Raw genomic sequence first — 19,343 nt, forward strand, 5'->3', positions numbered from 1 at the left:
CAATTATTTCATATACTTATAGGTGGTAGAATTATGTATGATTTGAACAGTATAGATATAATAGAATTTCGCCACGTTTCTGTCAGATATGTTTCAAAAATGTTAAATGATTTTTTCAAATAGTTATAAATCACGTCTAATTATGACTATTCTTACTACTTGTATGTGTAGTAAATTGATTGGGTTCATTGTGCACATATATATACTGAAGTGTTAATTTTTCCCCCTGATTTTTATTATTATTATTACTATTATTTTTTATTTATTTACTATTATCATTATCATTATATTATTGTCTATCAATTATTTTGCACCATTATACTGCACTGTAGATAGTACTAAATAGTTGTATGTACATTTACTCAACTAGTTGTCACATCACTTATATTATTCGTTGTACAGATTAAGCCATGTTGAATGTTGTATTACATGTATGTTATTCTATTTATGTAATCTTCAAACTGGAGGAAATAAAGAGAATAATAATACACATTCCATTCCATTTAAGACCGATTGGAAGGCAACATATATAATTACATGTACAGATAAAGGAAACGATGAGAAATGCCCTTCTTTCCTTTGACCAACTTAAAACATTCAATGGTGGGCACCATTAAATCCCTCTGGTATTTCTTGTTGTTTATCATTTTAGCACATTAATATGTCAATGACAAACGATTCGGTTGACTGTGGTCCCGACATGACTGAGGAGTCCTAGAAGGTAGAATAACCTCCAACATCACTGAAAAGGCTAAAGATTTAGACAATGTAAACTGGACAAGGATCTTAGAATGGTTTGTCCTGCTCGCTACTGTCTGTGGTTCATGGTAAATTGTTTTATTACTGACCAAATCAAATGTTTCTCTGTATGGAAATAAATTCAAATTACTACTTTCTTTTATTGGTGTGGCACGATGGGTTGCTATATAAACTAAATGAGATCGGTATAACGTCGAAATCATGGCATATTTTGAAATCAATATATACTGATATAACAAGTTGTGTTATGTTTAATGGTTTGAATTCAAGATGGATACGGATGGAGAGAGGGATTTTACAAGGGAGTGCGTTGTCTGCCAAAATGTACTTAGTTTTTATAAATAATTTATTAGACATGATTGAAAATTGTAATTATGGTGCACTTGTTGTAGATTTAAGAATCAATGTACCAACACAAGCTGATGATATATGTCTAGTTAGTACACAGCGTAAAAGTTTACAAAATATGCTTGATATATGTGATTTATACAGTAAAAGGTGGTGCTTCACCTTTTCTGCAGTTAAAAGTAAAATAATGCGTTTCACAAGAACAAAGAAGCGAAACTATGTTGTTAGAAATCTGTATCTATATGAGCAAATTCTTCCTGTAGTTAAGGACATCACACACGTTGGTGTGATATTAAACAATAATTGTAACAGTATGGAACGCACAGTGCGTGCTTGTAATAAGCTTAAAAGTGGTGTCATGAGTTTAATAAGAAGCGGTGCTCATCCTTGTGCCTTAAATCCCTTGACTGTGTGTAAAGTAATTAAATCAAAAGTATATGCTTCTGCCCTGTATGGATGTGAATTGTGGTGCCTTCCAAAATGTGAACTTGTTATGCTAGAAAGAGCTCAGAGGTTTATTTTAAAATCAATTCAAGGATTTCATACAAGAACTCGTACGGATATGTGTACGGGACTTCTTGGATGGTTCAGTATAGAGGCATATATAGACATGAGGAAATTAATGTTTTTTGGTAGATTATGTAACCTCGATAAAAACTGTATGTCATATCAGATATTTTTCACTCGTATTTTTATGTCAGACATGGGATCAGATATGTACAGTTATGGTTTTCAAGTGATATATTAATTATTCTAAAGAAATACAATTTACACATGTTCTTACAAGAATATTTATCAAATGGTGTGTTTCCAGTGAAGAGTTCATGGAAAGCGAAAGTAAAGTATAATGTACATTTATATGAAGAAAGAGCATGGAGAGAAAGGATGCGTAGTGATTGTGATTTTAATAGATTTATTTTGGTCCATGATAATTTGTTTCCTCATACATTTTGGAGATTATTGATAAAACATCCGCAAATTAGAACATCAGTCTACAATATAATGTCATTAGTTGTTGATTTAAGAAGTCCAGAGACGGATAAATTAGATTTATGTCATAGGTGTGGGAAAATGTATAATGATATATATACGCATATTGTGTTACAGTGTGGATTTACGGAAGAGGTGCGAGATCGGTTATGGTGTGAGCTTTTAAGTATAGATGGAATCGGTTTCAACGTATACTTACATTCCCATTCAGACTTCCAATTATTTCATATACTTATAGGTGGTAGAATTATGTATGATTTGAACAGTATAGATATAATAGAATTTCGCCACGTTTCTGTCAGATACGTTTCAAAAATGTTAAATGATTTTTTCAAATAGTTATAAATCACGTCTAATTATGACTATTCTTACTACTTGTATGTGTAGTAAATTGATTGGGTTCATTGTGCACATATATATACTGAAGTGTTAATTTTTCCCCCTGATTTTTATTATTATTATTACTATTATTTTTTATTTATTTACTATTATCATTATCATTATATTATTGTCTATCAATTATTTTGCACCATTATACTGCACTATAGATAGTACTAAATAGTTTTATGTACATCTACTCAACTAGTTGTCACATCACTTATATTATTCGTTGTACAGATTAAGCCATGTTGAATGTTGTATTACATGTATGTTATTCTATTTATGTAATCTTCAAACTGGAGGAAATAAAGAGAATAATAATACACATTCCATTCCATTTAAGACCGATTGGAAGGCAACATATATAATTACATGTACAGATAAAGGAAACGATGAGAAATGCCCTTCTTTCCTTTGACCAACTTAAAACATTCAATGGTGGGCACCATTAAATCCCTCTGGTATTTCTTGTTGTTTATCATTTTAGCACATTAATATGTCAATGACAAACGATTCGGTTGACTGTGGTCCCGACATGACTGAGGAGTCCTAGAAGGTAGAATAACCTCCAACATCACTGAAAAGGCTAAAGATTTAGACAATGTAAACTGGACAAGGATCTTAGAATGGTTTGTCCTGCTCGCTACTGTCTGTGGTTCATGGTAAATTGTTTTATTACTGACCAAATCAAATGTTTCTCTGTATGGAAATAAATTCAAAGTACTACTTTCTTTTATTAGAGATTTGTTAACGTTGATAAGTGTATAAAATACCACACATGTGCGTAATAAGTATAGCTTGTACTTTATCTTGTTTTTGGTGCATGCACACTCAGTACTTCATTCCATAACATAGATGTAATTGAAAATTTCTCGAAGTTTTATCTTGAAGTAAAATAAGAAGCTTTAACTTTTCGAATGTGGTAATGGTATAAAGTAAGGAACTTTTGTAACCGAAGAAAAAAAAATCTTATTCGTCTGCTCCTGTTTTTGATTGAGAAAAAAAAAGTTAGCGGTGTAGCATCTTTAATGATTTAGCTGAAAACGTTCATTTTACAACGATTTGATAACTTGAGATAGATGCATGTGTAAGAATGAACCTACATGCTTTTTCATTGCCCATAATAAATAAACTTGCTAATAAATTTCTATAATTCTACATGCACGTATAGGTGAAAACTCCGGGTAAGTAATTACGTTTTGATCTTTTTATCTATTGTTATAGAATGTAGGCGTAGCGGAAACATACCAATAATACTACAAGCGAATTAAGAATATAAACTTTGTTTACCTGTGATTTTATTCAAAATGCTTTTAAAATAATTCCCCGACACCAACTCTGGTAAAGACAAAGGGAGGTGTTTATGTAGGGAACCATTTGAAGTTAAGTTATAGTCTGTTTCAAAATCTAACACCAACTCAGGTAACTTTTGATCTAGGTAATTTTTTAACTAATATGATAAGATACATTATAAGATACAATAAATGTACAATTTTGTTAATTGCAAGTATTAATTTAAGTATTTATATCAATTATTACTATTTTTTCCCAAAATAATCATATGATAATACACACTGCGTTTTATCTCCATCTATGCACAACATGTATATTTTACAATAGCACTTTTTTACACAAAGCCTACTTTAAAAAAAATCATAAATCAATAGAATTTAAAGTTTTATTAAATCATCATATATTTTATTATATCATTTAAGCACTAAGGTAATTCAATGGTTTCCAAAATAATCTATAATGATAAGATACTTTATCAAAGTGTCTCATACATTTGGATGTACATATGGTATGCAAAATATTTCATTTCTAGCTAATTTAACCAAGATGCAGCAGCTGTGATGCTGAGTCGTCGTATGTCATCAAGTCGATGGTTACAGTCTGGTAGCGGTCTTTCAGGGTTGCCAGGCGTCTGTCGATGTTTACATACTTCTTCTTGCGGGGTTGGATTGGAGCTCCAGCATCTCTCTGTATCCGGCTGATGTCGTTCATGTTCTGCATGTCCTTGAACATCTGTATAATGGTGTATATGTTGGGGATGTGAGTGCATAACTCGTCTCTTCAGTTTCCCATGCCATGCTTCCAGGTGGTTTGTAGTGCGTGGACCCTCAGTCAGGAAGTGGTTCCATGTCGTTTTTTCTCCATCTACCCACTGTTCTGTCACGTAGTCGGTGAATGGTAGGAGTGGATGAGGGATATCGGCATCATTGGCATCCTCCAGGGTCTGGAACAAGACGTCCTCTACACGCTCCATGGGAATGAGGGGCAAAACAGCAACTCGGCACACAAGGAGTCTCACGTCGTCGTTGTCGCGGTACAGTGTCTGAAGTCCTGTTGACTGAGCCTTTCTCCATATGCACTGAATGAAGTGAAATAAACATCCTTTGACATCTATTCCAGGGAAGACACTTCGGGTAGCATTGTGTGTGGCGATCTCAAAGTCGACGAATGCAGTAGTCGGGTGGAAGGGAATGTTGAAGTTGGTCATATGCTCCTGAAGTAACGTGAAGAAGCGGATGTAGATGGTCTGGCTCTTTCCGGGAAGTAGTGCATAAATCATCGGAGTCATGAGGCCGTTGTAACGTTGAAAATGGACCCTCGTTGAAATCTGACCTCGGGTCATTTTTCAACGTTGAAAAATGACCCCGAAAACCGTTGAAAACTGAACTTCAAGCGCACTTTTTACACCGACTCGTTGAAAATTGACCCCGTTGAAAAGTTACCCCATAAGAACTCTTTTTTACACAACAACACAACACGACACCAAAACACCACGAAACCACACAGCATGACACAGCACAGCAACACACCAACAACACTACACAGCACAACAACACATCACACCACACAACAAAACACAACAAAATAACACAACATCACACAAAATAACATCACACAACACAACAACGCTACACACTAAACACAACATCACACAACCACACAACACAAGACAACATTACATTACAAAACAACACGACACAACATCACAACAAAACATCACACAACACAAAAACACACAACACCTCAACACACAACCACGCAACAACAATACAACATCATCCAACAACAACACTACACAACACAACATCACACAACACAACAGCACATCGCTCAACATAACACAAATACACAACACACAAACACGCAACAACAACACAACACCACCCTACAACAACACACAACACCACAAAAACACAACACACCTCACAATACAACACAACAACAAAACATCTCACAACAACACAACACACAACCACGCAACAATACAACACCACCCAAAAACACACGACAACATCACACAACATAACAAATCACAAAATCACACAACAAAACATCACACAACAACAAAACACAAAACACAGCCACACAGCACACAACAACACACAACACAACAACACACTAATGACACACAACACAATAACATGACACAACCACACATAAATACACAACACATCACACAGCAACACAACACCACACAACATGACAACACAACAAACAAAAAAACACCACACAACAAACAACACACAACACAAAAACACACAACCACAAAACAACACAATAACACAACACAACACAACCATACGCATAACAAAACATAACTGATACATACGCAGATATATAATACATGCATTCTTGTATTGCAGGGAATAACTATATACTAACAAATACTGAATATCTGACAAACGTAAAATCGTCAAAAATGTTATTATAAAAAATCATTAAGAAACAAATTAATTATCATCATCAAGCTTTATTTCCCCCTTTAGAGGATATTGAATACAATCAAATCCACAAAAATATAAAGAAAAGAATAACGAAAATAAAAGTTAAATAGGTCGGAGCTCGCTGCTGGAATATACAACTTATGAATAAGTTATATAGCCGCGCAGATCAGTAACGTTGGTTAACCTCAATGGTTCACAAAAGGCATCGCGTAACGCGTTTGACTTTGGTCTGCAACACTGTTGAAGGGGATTCCTGTACTGGCTCCTAAAAGGCTACGGGTGAAGGAGGAATGATCCAAATTTTCAATGAAATTGAGGTCCATTTTCAACGTTACACCGTCAATCTGTGATAAAATGAAATTACAGTAAATTGGAAAATGCTAGTACAGATGTTTTACAAAATCTATATTACCTAAAACTGAAAACTAAAACAAGTCAGAAATTCTAAGAAAATAATGAGAAATTAAAAAATCTAGTACAGTATTTCTATTAAATATTTACACTAAAACTGAAAAGAAACTCAAGTATAAATCAATAAGAAACAGTAAATTGGAAAATTCTAGTACAGATGTTTTACAAAATCTATATTACCTAAAACTGAAAACTAAAACAAGTCAGAAATTCTAAGAAAATGACGAGAAATTAAAAAAATCTAGTACAGTAGTTCTATCATATTTTTACACTAAAACTGAAAAGAAACTCAAGTATAAATCAATAAGAAACAGTAAATTGGAAAATGCTAGTACAGATGTTTTACAAAATCTATATTACCTAAAACTGAAAACTAAAACAAGTCAGAAATTCTAAGAAAATGACGAGAAATTAAAAAAAAATCTAGTACAGTAGTTCTATCATATTTTTACACTAAAACTGAAAAGAAACTCAAGTATAAATCAATAAGAAACAGTAAATTGGAAAATGCTAGTACAGATGTTTTACAAAATCTATATTACCTAAAACTGAAAACTAAAACAAGTCAGAAATTCTAAGAAAATAATGAGAAATTAAAAAATCTAGTACAGTATTTCTATTAAATATTTACACTTATAAAGCTGAAAAATAGCACAAAAATGTATAGACTCAGACAAAGTCTAGTAATACAAAGACAAGTTGATAATTCAATGTACAATGTTGACAATTCAAATATCAGAGCAAGTATGATTTTTTTCTGAAATATGCCACTGTTTTATACACTATTCTACAGCAGCTTGGCAATAATTAACTGTTACTGATTTACTGATCGCCTATCAGACGAGTTGATTTACCTGAGATTTACCTGTGATCTTGCAATGAGAACAATTTTGAGATAGAGTATAACTCCATATCAACAAACCTTAATCCCTTTGTAAACACCCCACCTTAGTTGGTGTTCGGGGAAGACCCCCAATAAACTGTTACATGATGATGTATGGAATTGATATATTCATGTTGCCGATTATCTTCCATCTGATAACAATTCATTCCTTAAATAATCGCAATTTGAACAAAAAGTGATTAAATAATGATAAAGGTTTTATTATGAAATATGATTTTCTAGATCCCTACCCATTCACTACTTTATATGGAGGATGTGGTCACATTCATATCAATTATACATGTAGCTATTGTTACCGAGAATGGATTCCATTCATGCGTCTTAGTAACTAGCTGCGCATAATCATTTCCATTAATAGTTAACTCTTTGGATTTTTTTTTAAAGCTACATTTTAATCTTTGACCCATTTTCGCTTACGATTGAATTTCTTTTATTTAGCAATGAATTAGAAATCGCTTCCCCGCTAAAAGGACACAGGCCTAGGGTTAAATATTGTTAGACGCAAAATTAAATTGTCGCGAAAAAAGCTATTCACATTAAAACGCAAAATCAACTCGCCACAAAAGTTTAAAGTGTAAAGAGATAGCAGAAAGAACAACTGCTCATTCCTAATTAGATTGTATGGACATGTGCCCAAATCTACTGGTTACAAAGACTTCTTAGATAACCATCCAACTGTGGAATACCGCCTAAGTCGGACAACTTCCTTTATTACTCGGTATTAGCCGAGTTGTAAACATCTCACGGATCTAACTATGGCTGATGTATATATGTACACGATTTTGTGTGTTATCGGCGCCCGGGGTAAGGTTTTTATTACAGTAGTACATATAGTATAGGACTGGTAAATTACTTTATTTATTATAAAAATGCGACATAAACATGCCATAAACCTTTTAAGATTGATCTCGATCACGTTTGGTTTTTTCGTTGGCAATGGAATCTATCACTTTCACAAAAAATACCTAAATTACATTTGCAGGAAAATGAACCTCACACGCTATCTACTGTGAAATGTTACACGGGAAAATAGAGACGATTATCAGAAGTTTTACTTCATATGTTGTATGTGGAAAATATGTATGATACATCCATGAATAGATGGGGGAAGATCTCGTAAATTTAAACTTGTCAATTTTGATGATCTGAAGTTGACGAGTATAATTGACCCTGTATTTATTTTTTGTCTGCGTAGTAAATACATATCATGAATCTTGGTATTATAAATACTGATAAAATTAACTTCTAAATAATCCAGATTATATTTCAAATATTTTGTTTTGTTTTGTTTCGGCAGTGTTTAGTCGTCCTCAATAATGTTGGACCTTTTTTCCTATAAAGTAAATAAGCAGCTGTTGTAAAGTGCAGTCAAAGTTTAATCTACATTCTTTTTATTTTTGTTTCGTCATCTATGTCTTTATTTATATAAATACTTTTCCATTTACATGTGTAGACTACTAATATTGAAAACTGATTATCCTAATTAGTGTGGTGAAACTTAAGTCGGTATGGTTTCAGAAAAGTGTAAATTAGCCTGTATATGTTTGGATACCAACCATGAAAAAATACACCGACGATCTTTATGTAATACGACAGAGATGTAGAACATGTAGGGTGCCGATCAGTGCCACTACAATGCAATTGTGGAATTTATTTCGTTTTCTCCATCAGGTGCAATGTCCATTTATCATCAAAACGCCTCTTTATGTTTTCAAAATACCACTGATGTAGCCATTGACTTTTCGTGTGGTGACGGGGACATGATCGTCCTGGATTCAGTTTATACCCACGGGACCAATTTGCCATCAGAATGTTCAAAAAGTGTACCACTTACCAAGGCTCAGTGCTGTCATTACGATTTACGAGAATACTGCTCCTCTGCGTCCACGGAAATTAATTACAAACACTGCGACCTCCAATTAAATTGTTCTTTGGGCGGCACTTTAATGGACGGGACATGTAAACGGTCACAGACAAGCTACATATTGGTCAACTTTTACTGTATATCAGGTAAGTTACATTTTGGCAGACTTTTACTGCATATCAGGTAAGTTACATTTTGGCAGCTTGTCTGTGACTGTAGCTTGTCTGTGACTGTATATCAGGTAAGTTACATTTTGGCAGACTTTTACTGTATATCAGATAATAAAAATTGGTTGTATAATAATGATAATAAATATTCATCGTCGATGATTAATGCACACATATATGTGCCATATTTCCACAGAGAAATACCAAGAAAAACTTTTAATATGGTTCTAGAAAGAAATTAATTACTTACAATGCATTGTTCCTTATTTTACAAACACAGAGAACTCAAAACACTTAGTTGTAGCAGTATTGCCAAAATTTTATATTGTCTATAGTATTGTAGTATAAGACTTTCATGTGTGGATATGAAGGAGATTCTAAACGAAGCGAAAATCAAAGTACAAGAAGTACTGAGAGACTCGGCTCAGGAAAACCAGAAACTGGACCCAGTAAATTATTTTATTCAAAAAGTGATAATTAACACGTCGAATGTTGATGTACAATCGAACAATGAATCCAGTAAATGCGCGCTTTCCTCTGCGCGCACAGAGTTATAATGATAACAAGATTTGCCAAGATGACATTACGGAACTAGAAATAATAAACGCTCTTAAACATATGAAGAACGGCAAAGCTGGAGGTCAGGATCATGTTGTATTAGAACACATTCGATATGGAGGCGCGCACCTGTTTAAAACACTAGCTTTCTTATGTAACTCTTATTTTCGAAATCGAAGACTATCCACCTTGTTTTAAGTACGGACTAGTTATTTCCTTATATTAAGGATGGAAAGAAAGACAGATTCGACACAAACAACTATCGAGACATCACATTGACTCCAGTGTTACAAAAGTTGTTCAAAAAAATTGTCCCTGAAAGAATATTAAAGTTCTGCATTAAAATTGACTTTCCACATCGATTACAGCAAGGCTTTAGGCCCAAGTGCGGAAGTATTACTGCTGCATTCACAGTAAAGGAAGCTATATGCCACCATCTTGAACGCGATACAAGAGTCTACGCTGTATTTCTAGACAACGCAAAGGCATTCAATAGTGTATGGGTAAACGGCCTCATTTTTTAAGATATACAATATGGGACTCAATGGCCAAATATGGCGAATTATTTCTAATGTATTTAACGACGTAACTTCGTGTGTTATATGAGGAGGAAACCGGAAATCCAAACAAGGTCAAGCAAGGGGGTCGGTTAAGGTCGAACATTGTCTTCGTGGTTCTTCCTAGTAATGATAAATGATCTCATTCACGAACTGGATTCCTTTAACTTCGGTCTTCATATTCACGATCTACATTTACCAGGGACACTCTTAGCCGATGATACCCTACTTATGGACTGCTCTACTGGTAATTTGCAGAACCTCTTGGATATAGTATTCGATTTCTCCTACAAATGGCGCTTGAGTTATAATCCAATAAAACGTTCTTTAAAGATGTTTCACAGTGGCAGCAGAAAGCGCGTTCCACAGACTCCAATGGGTCACCACCAAAGAGTACGCGGGAATAAATTTTACTGCAAATCATCACTGATAAATACATAAGTCATCATGTGCCAAAGGGAGAAAGATACTGAATTCTCTGATAAGTGTTGGCATACACAGTGGAGGTATGAACCCATTGACAAGCTGTAATCTAGTGCAATTAATGGTTCAGTAACGAATTCTGTATGGATCAGAGCTTTGGGCCAATCCAACACAGCAATCTCGCCAGGAACTCCACATTGTACAACAATACGATGCGCGGAGGTGCCAAGGTTTAGAGCAAACGTCTTCATCTCTAGTTACAACACGCGCCATCGGGCTATCAGACATCTACGTCGAGGTTGAATGTAGAAAGCTCATGTAACTTCGGATGGAAAATTATCCTCACGATTAGACTGTGCTCCTTTATATTCGAATATATACATTCACATATGTAAAGATGAAAACAGAGAGTTTTGTTCACGATACACTCATAATTGCGAGAAATCTCAACATCTCCTCCCTGTTGCTGGACTGAATATATACATTCACATATGTAAAGATGAAAACAGAAAGTTTTGTTCACGATACATTCATAATTGCGAGAAATCTCAACATCTCCTCCCTGTTGCTGGACTAAGTGTTCGATTGATTTTGTCCTTTGCAAACAACATGGAATAACGTTTGCAGAAAAAACAGTCGAGGTGTTATAAAATCTGACAATACGCTTTGATGTCTTCTAAAAGGCTACAACATACAACTCCATTCACTACACTCATGGTCATAATCTGCTGTGGCTACGTGTCTAGAATACCCAAAATATACATGGAAGCTCGGAGAAGTTGTAAAATTATCCTATCGTTATGAGAAAAACACGGCGACATGTAAAATGTGTAAGAAAGAAACTGATAATATAGCGATTTATTTTCTAGTCCTATTTCCGACAATGATTTCAGAGATGAACACTCTTCTATGATTGTTTATATGCTTTGTTGTTTTGATTTGATGTAAACAAAAAATATGGCTGATTTAAATCTCTTACCAGGGGAAATAAAGAAAATATATATATATATCATGAAAATTGCTGTATATTTTAACGCAAATCCCGTCATTTTGTATGAGTGATAAACCAGTATTTCACCCGTAGGTATGAGATGAGATAAACCAGTATTTCACCCATTGGTATGAGATGAGATAAACCAGCATTACACCAGTAGGTATGAGATGAGATAACCAGTATTACACCCGTAGGTATGAGATGAGATAAACCAGTATTACATCAGTAGGTATGAAATGAGATAAACCAGTATTACATCAGTAGGTATGAGATGAGATAAACCAGCATTACACCAGTAGGTATGAGATGAGATAAACCAGTATTACACCAGTAGGTATGAGATGAGTTAAACCAGTATTACATCAGCAGTTTGAGATTTAAACCAGTATTACATGTTGTATATGAAAACATATTACATAGGTATGAGATGAGATAACCAGTATTACACCTGTATGAATGGATAACCTATTAGTATAGAATATTTCGTAGGTATGGATGAATAAACCAGTATTACACCCGTAGGTATGAGATGAGATAACCAGTATTACACCATTGGTATGAGATGAGATAAACCAGTATACACCAGTAGGTATGAGATGAGATAACCAGTATTACACCAGTAGGTATGAGATGAGATAAACCAGTATTACACCAGTAGGTATGAGATGAGATAAACCAGTATTACACCATAGGTATGAGATGAGATAAACCAGTATTACATCCGTAGGTATGAGATGAGATAAACCAGTATTACATCAGTAGGTATGAGATGAGATAAACCAGTATTACACCAGTAGGTATGAGATGAGATAAACCAGTATTACATCAGTAGGTATGAGATGAGATAAACCAGTATTACACCAGTAGGTATGAGATGAGATAAACCAGTATTACACCAGTAGGTATGAGATGAGATAAACCAGTATTACACCAGTAGGTATGAGATGAGATAAACCAGTATTACCAGTAGGTATAGAGAAAATATAATATATATGATAAAAGTTTAAGTGTTAGATAGTAAACATATTATCCATGTTGTTTAATTATATATAAACCATATTACACGTATTAAATAATATTTCTAGGTATGGATGAGAAATAATACAGTAAATAGGTATGAGATGAGATAACCAGTATTACACCCATGGTATGAGATGAGATAAACCAGTATTACACCAGTAGGTATGAGATGAGATAACCAGTATTACACATGGTATGAGATGAGATAAACCAGTATTACACCAGTAGGTATGAGATGAGATAAACCAGTATTACACGTAGGTATGAGATGAGATAAACCAGTATTACTCAGTAGGTATGAGATGAGATAAACCAGTATTACATCAGAGTAGGTGTAAGATAGTATAACATATTACACGTAGTATGAGATGAGATAACAGTATTACATCAGTAGGTATGAGATGAGATAAACAGTATTACACAGTAGTATTGAGATAACCAGTATTCCTGGTATATAGAAACAGTATTACCAGTAGGTATGAGAGAGATAACCGTATCCATGGTATGAGATGAGATAAACCAGTATACATCAGTAGGTATGAGATGAGATAAACCAGTATTACACCTAGTATAGTAGATAACAGTGATGAGATGAGATGAGATGAGATAAACAAGTATTACATCCGTAGGTATGAGATGAGATAAACAAGTATTACATCCGTAGGTATGAGATGAGATAAACCAGTATTACATCAGTAGGTATGAGATGAGATAAACCAGTATTACACCCATTGGTATGAGATGAGATAAACCAGTATTACACCAGTAGGTATGAGATGAGATAACCAGTATTACACCCATTGGTATGAGATGAGATAAACCAGTATTACATCAGTAGGTATGAGATGAGATAAACCAGTATTACATCAGTAGGTATGAGATGAGATAAACCAGTATTACATCCGTAGGTATGAGATGAGATAAACCAGTATTACATCAGTAGGTATGAGATGAGATAAACCAGTATTACATCCGTAGGTATGAGATGAGATAACCAGTATTACATCAGTAGGTATGAGATGAGATAAACCAGTATTACACCAGTAGGTATGAGATGAGATAAATCAGTATTACATCAGTAGGTATGAGAGATAAACCAGTATTACACCCGTACGTATGAGATGAGATAAACCAGTATTACATCAGTAGATATGAGATGAGATAAACCAGTATTACACCCGTAGGTATGAGATGAGATAAACCAGTATTACACCCGTACGTATGAGATGAGATAAACCAGTATTACATCAGTAGGTATGAGATGAGATAAACCAGTATTACATCAGTAGGTATGAGATGAGATAAACCAGTATTACACCCGTACGTATGAGATGAGATAAACCAGTATTACATCAGTAGGTATGAGATGAGATAAACCAGTATTACACCCGTAGGTATGAGATGAGATAACCAGTATTACATCAGTAGGTATGAGATGAGATAAATCAGTATTACACCAGTAGGTATGAGATGAGATAAACCAGTATTACACCCATTGGTATGAGATGAGATAAACCAGTATTACACCCGTAGGTATAAGATGAGATAACCAGTATTACATCAGTAGGTATGAGATGAGATAAACCAGTATTACATCCGTAGGTATGAGATGAGATAAACCAGTATTACATCAGTAGGTATGAGATGAGATAAATCAGTATTACATCAGTAGGTATGAGATGAGATAAACCAGTATTACACCAGTAGGTATGAGATGAGATAAACCAGTATTACACCCATTGGTATGAGATGAGATAAACCAGTATTACATCAGTAGGTATGAGATGAGATAAACCAGTATTACATCAGTAGGTATGAGATGAGATAAATCAGTATTACATCAGTAGGTATGAGATGAGATAACCAGTATTACACCCATTGGTATGAGATGAGATAAACCAGTATTACACCAGTAGGTATGAGATGAGATAACCAGTATTACACCCATTGGTATGAGATGAGATAACCAGTATTACATCAGTAGGTATGAGATGAGATAAATCAGTATTACATCAGTAGGTATGAGAGATAAACCAGTATTACACCAGTAGGTATGAGATGAGATAAACCAGTATTACACCCATTGGTATGAATTGAGATAAACCAGTATTACATCAGTAGGTATGAGATGAGATAACCAGTATTACATCAGTAGGTATGAGATGAGATAAACCAGTATTACACCCGTAGGTATGAGATGAGATAAACCAGTATTACACCAGTAAGTATGAGATGAGATAAATCAGTATTACATCAGTAGGTATGAGATGAGATAACCAGTATTACACCAGTAGGTATGAGATGAGATAACCAGTATTACACCCATTGGTATGAGATGAGATAACCAGTATTACACCCATTGGTATGAGATGAGATAACCAGTATTACATCAGTAGGTATGAGATGAGATAACCAGTATTACACCCATTGGTATGAGATGAGATAAACCAGTATTACACCAGTAGGTATAAGATGAGATAAACCAGTATTACATCAGTAGGTATGAGATGAGATAAACAAGTATTACATCAGTAGGTATGAGATGAGATAAACCAGTATTACATCCGTAGGTATGAGATGAGATAAACCAGTATTACATCAGTAGGTATGAGATGAGATAAACCAGTATTACATCAGTAGATATGAGATGAGATAAACCAGCATTACATCAGTAGGTATGAGATGAGATAAATCAGTATTACATCAGTAGATATGAGATGAGATAAACCAGCATTACAGCAGTAGGTATGAGATGAGATAAATCAGTATTACATCAGTAGGTATGAGATGAGATAAACCAGTATTACACCCGTAGGTATGAGATGAGATAAATCAGTATTACATCAGTAGGTATGAGATGAGATAAACCAGTATTACACCCGTAGGTATGAGATGAGATAAACCAGTATTACATCAGTAGGTATGAGATGAGATAAATCAGTATTACATCAGTAGGTATGAGATGAGATAAACCAGTATTACATCAGTAGGTATGAGATGAGATAAACCAGTATTACATCAGTAGGTATGAGATGAGATAACCAGTATTACACCAGTAGGTATGAGATGAGATAACCAGTATTACACCCATTGGTATGAGATGAGATAAACCAGTATTACACCCATTGGTATGAGATGAGATAAACCAGTATTACACCAGTAGGTATGAGATGAGATAACCAGTATTACACCAGTAGGTATGAGATGAGATAAACCAGTATTACATCCGTAGGTATGAGATGAGATAACCAGTATTACACCCATTGGTATGAGATGAGATAAACCAGTATTACACCAGTAGGTATGAGATGAGATAACCAGTATTACACCCATTGGTATGAGATGAGATAAACCAGTATTACATCAGTAGGTATGAAATGAGATAAACCAGTATTACATCAGTAGGTATGAGATGAGATAAACCAGTATTACACCAGTAGGTATGAGATGAGATAAACCAGTATTACACCAGTAGGTATGAGATGAGATAAACCAGTATTACACCCATTGGTATGAGATGAGATAAACCAGTATTACACCCATTGGTATGAGATGAGATAAACCAGTATTACACCAGTAGGTATGAGATGAGATAAACCAGTATTACACCAGTAGGTATGAGATGAGATAACCAGTATTACACCCGTAGGTATGAGATGAGATAAACCAGTATTACACCAGTAGGTATGAGATGAGATAAACCAGCATTACACCAGTAGGTATGAGATGAGATAACCAGCATTACACCAGTAGGTATGAGATGAGATAAACCAGCATTACACCAGTAGGTATGAGATGAGATAACCAGTATTACACCCGTAGGTATGAGATGAGATAAACCAGTATTACATCAGTAGGTATGAGAGAAAGTGAGTGTATAATTTGATATTTTTCTTTCATGTCTTTCATATCTTATAATGTTTTAAGTTGTTATTGATTTATGTTAACCAATAAATTATGCATTTGTTTATATTTTGTAATGTTGTTCTTCTACATATTACTATAATACCATATTCACTTGTAATTATACCCTATTTTTATATATTTTCTATAAGACTTTTATAGGCTTGAACTGTTGTCCGATTCCTGTTTTTAACATGTATCAATTTACACTGTTATGTAATTAATTAATTTATCAGACAAATTGAAATTTAGTTTACAGGTTTGTTCATCACATTTTTTTCCTGTAACCACGATAAATGATCAGCCATACTATAAACTCCTTATTGTCTGGGGACTGTTTGGTCCATGCGCCAGTTACTTTTATTACACATGCATGTAGAGCTTTCTTACTATAATATGACCTTGTATTTGGTTACCAGGACGTGAAATAAAAGACGTGAACGAGAACGGAAGTGTAACCATGACTACTGTTCTACTGCACAGTCCCGGATACCTTTCTGACACCCATCCTGGCGCGCTGCCAGCAAACTGCTCTTTCACATGTTCTGTAGCAGCGCCGCATCCAACACGTATCAGGATACAGACACTTAACTTGAAGTTTACAGAAATAGAAAGTTACTGTGGCCAGTCGCTGACCGTTACATACGATGGGGACAATCCGACGGTTCTTTCGTGTAAATCAGGAATCAATCGTGTGATTTCCATACAGACTCATTATCTTGAAATCCAAGTAAACAACTTTTTGAATATTTTCTTCTTCTCTTCTCATAGAGGGCAAGTATTCGCATTGCAAGATTCCTTGCTTATCATTGAGATGTTTATCATTTATGTTTTGGGTCAACACACTTATAATTTACTTCGTACTATGACTCGGGTAATAGCGAACTATTCCAACCCATATATTACGTAGGAAACACATAAATCATAACAGAACCTGGGCCTTCTGTATATGGGAACAAACAGGCTAATAATAAAAATCCAACCAGACAAATGCAACATTATTCACATCACACGAAAATGTAACGAAATACTCCATGACTGCACTCTACATAAGTGGACATCACTCTACACAAGTATTAGCTTCCCAAAAATCTAAGAAGGCTACCATACAGCATTATTTATAAGGCAGCAATGATAGGAAATTGGCGAATGGTTTTGTTCGCAGTTCACAGTTAGCTGGTATAGTGGATCTTTTTCCTAATGCTAAAAATTCAGTTACCAACTCATATACAATGTACGAAGTACGGATATTCTTGGACAGTGTGTGAAATACAAGGATACGCATGTAAACAAGCGTAATATATCGGTTAAAACCAGACTTTACTTTGGCGCATACAGTTCCCCAAATATCTTCTAAGTAAAGCCCACATTTTGTTTCCTACAAGCAGTTCATGATCAGCTACGTAGCTAACAGTTAGGCTATATATAGACGAACAAAACTCGGCATATCACCGAAATTTGAAAACTCTCTAGACTTATTCAAAACATGTAGCGTTGCCTTGTATGATTTCTGAGAATAATGGCCGACAATGAGAAAAAAGCATTCGGACTTTTCTGGGTTTGTCTAATGATAATTTGTTTGCGATAATTTCCCCACTGGTACCCCTTACGCACATGACATCTTCAGCAACAAGTAACCAATCAAAACACGAAAATAGATTTGGCCAACCAATCAAAGTGAACAGATTATTTTTAACCACGTGAAATCCCAACAACATGGCAGGCAAAGCGACCGATGATGGTAGCAACCAGGATGGTAGCAAAAATGGGATTGTTGCAAAAACAACCTTAAAAGGGACATGCACATAAATAATACCACCACAAATGCAAAATGATAACTAGGCTTCTTAAAACAAAATTTATATATATATATATATAAATACATATGTGAGAATAAATTCACCATATATAAAAATAAAACACGCATACACAGTACTTATATGACCCAAACTTGTATACTGGAATCCACAGATCGAAAAGTCAACAACAACACCATAACACAAATTCAGTTACTAACATGAACCAGACGAATATCCTATTTTTATATCTAGTGGTTTGATAAATCACAAACGTCCCATCCGAGGCCTGTTAAAAGAATCATTTTCAGCGCGACATTAACATTGTTACGTCGATTGCACGTCAACATTGCTGACGTCATCGACAATGCACGCCATGGTTACACCGCATAAAGTCTTTAAACATTGAACGTCTTTCAGTTGGCATTCATAGCTGATATGAATATGAACTGGGCAGAGGCAAATTCTATGAAGCGCCCTAGCCCCCGGCTCGGGTACTATGCCATCCCTCGACAATACTATCAGACCATG

At 34.8% G+C, this 19,343-nt stretch overlaps 1 pseudogene; it reads right to left on the bottom strand.

Moving 5' to 3' along the window:
- Positions 1-4,308: 4,308 nt before the first annotated feature.
- On the bottom strand, positions 4,309-5,059 carry LOC138314267 (uncharacterized; annotated as a pseudogene).
- Positions 5,060-19,343: the final 14,284 nt, after the last annotated feature.

This window comes from Argopecten irradians, chromosome 1 (genome assembly GCF_041381155.1).
Source record: "Argopecten irradians isolate NY chromosome 1, Ai_NY, whole genome shotgun sequence".
NCBI lineage: Eukaryota > Metazoa > Mollusca > Bivalvia > Pectinida > Pectinidae > Argopecten > Argopecten irradians.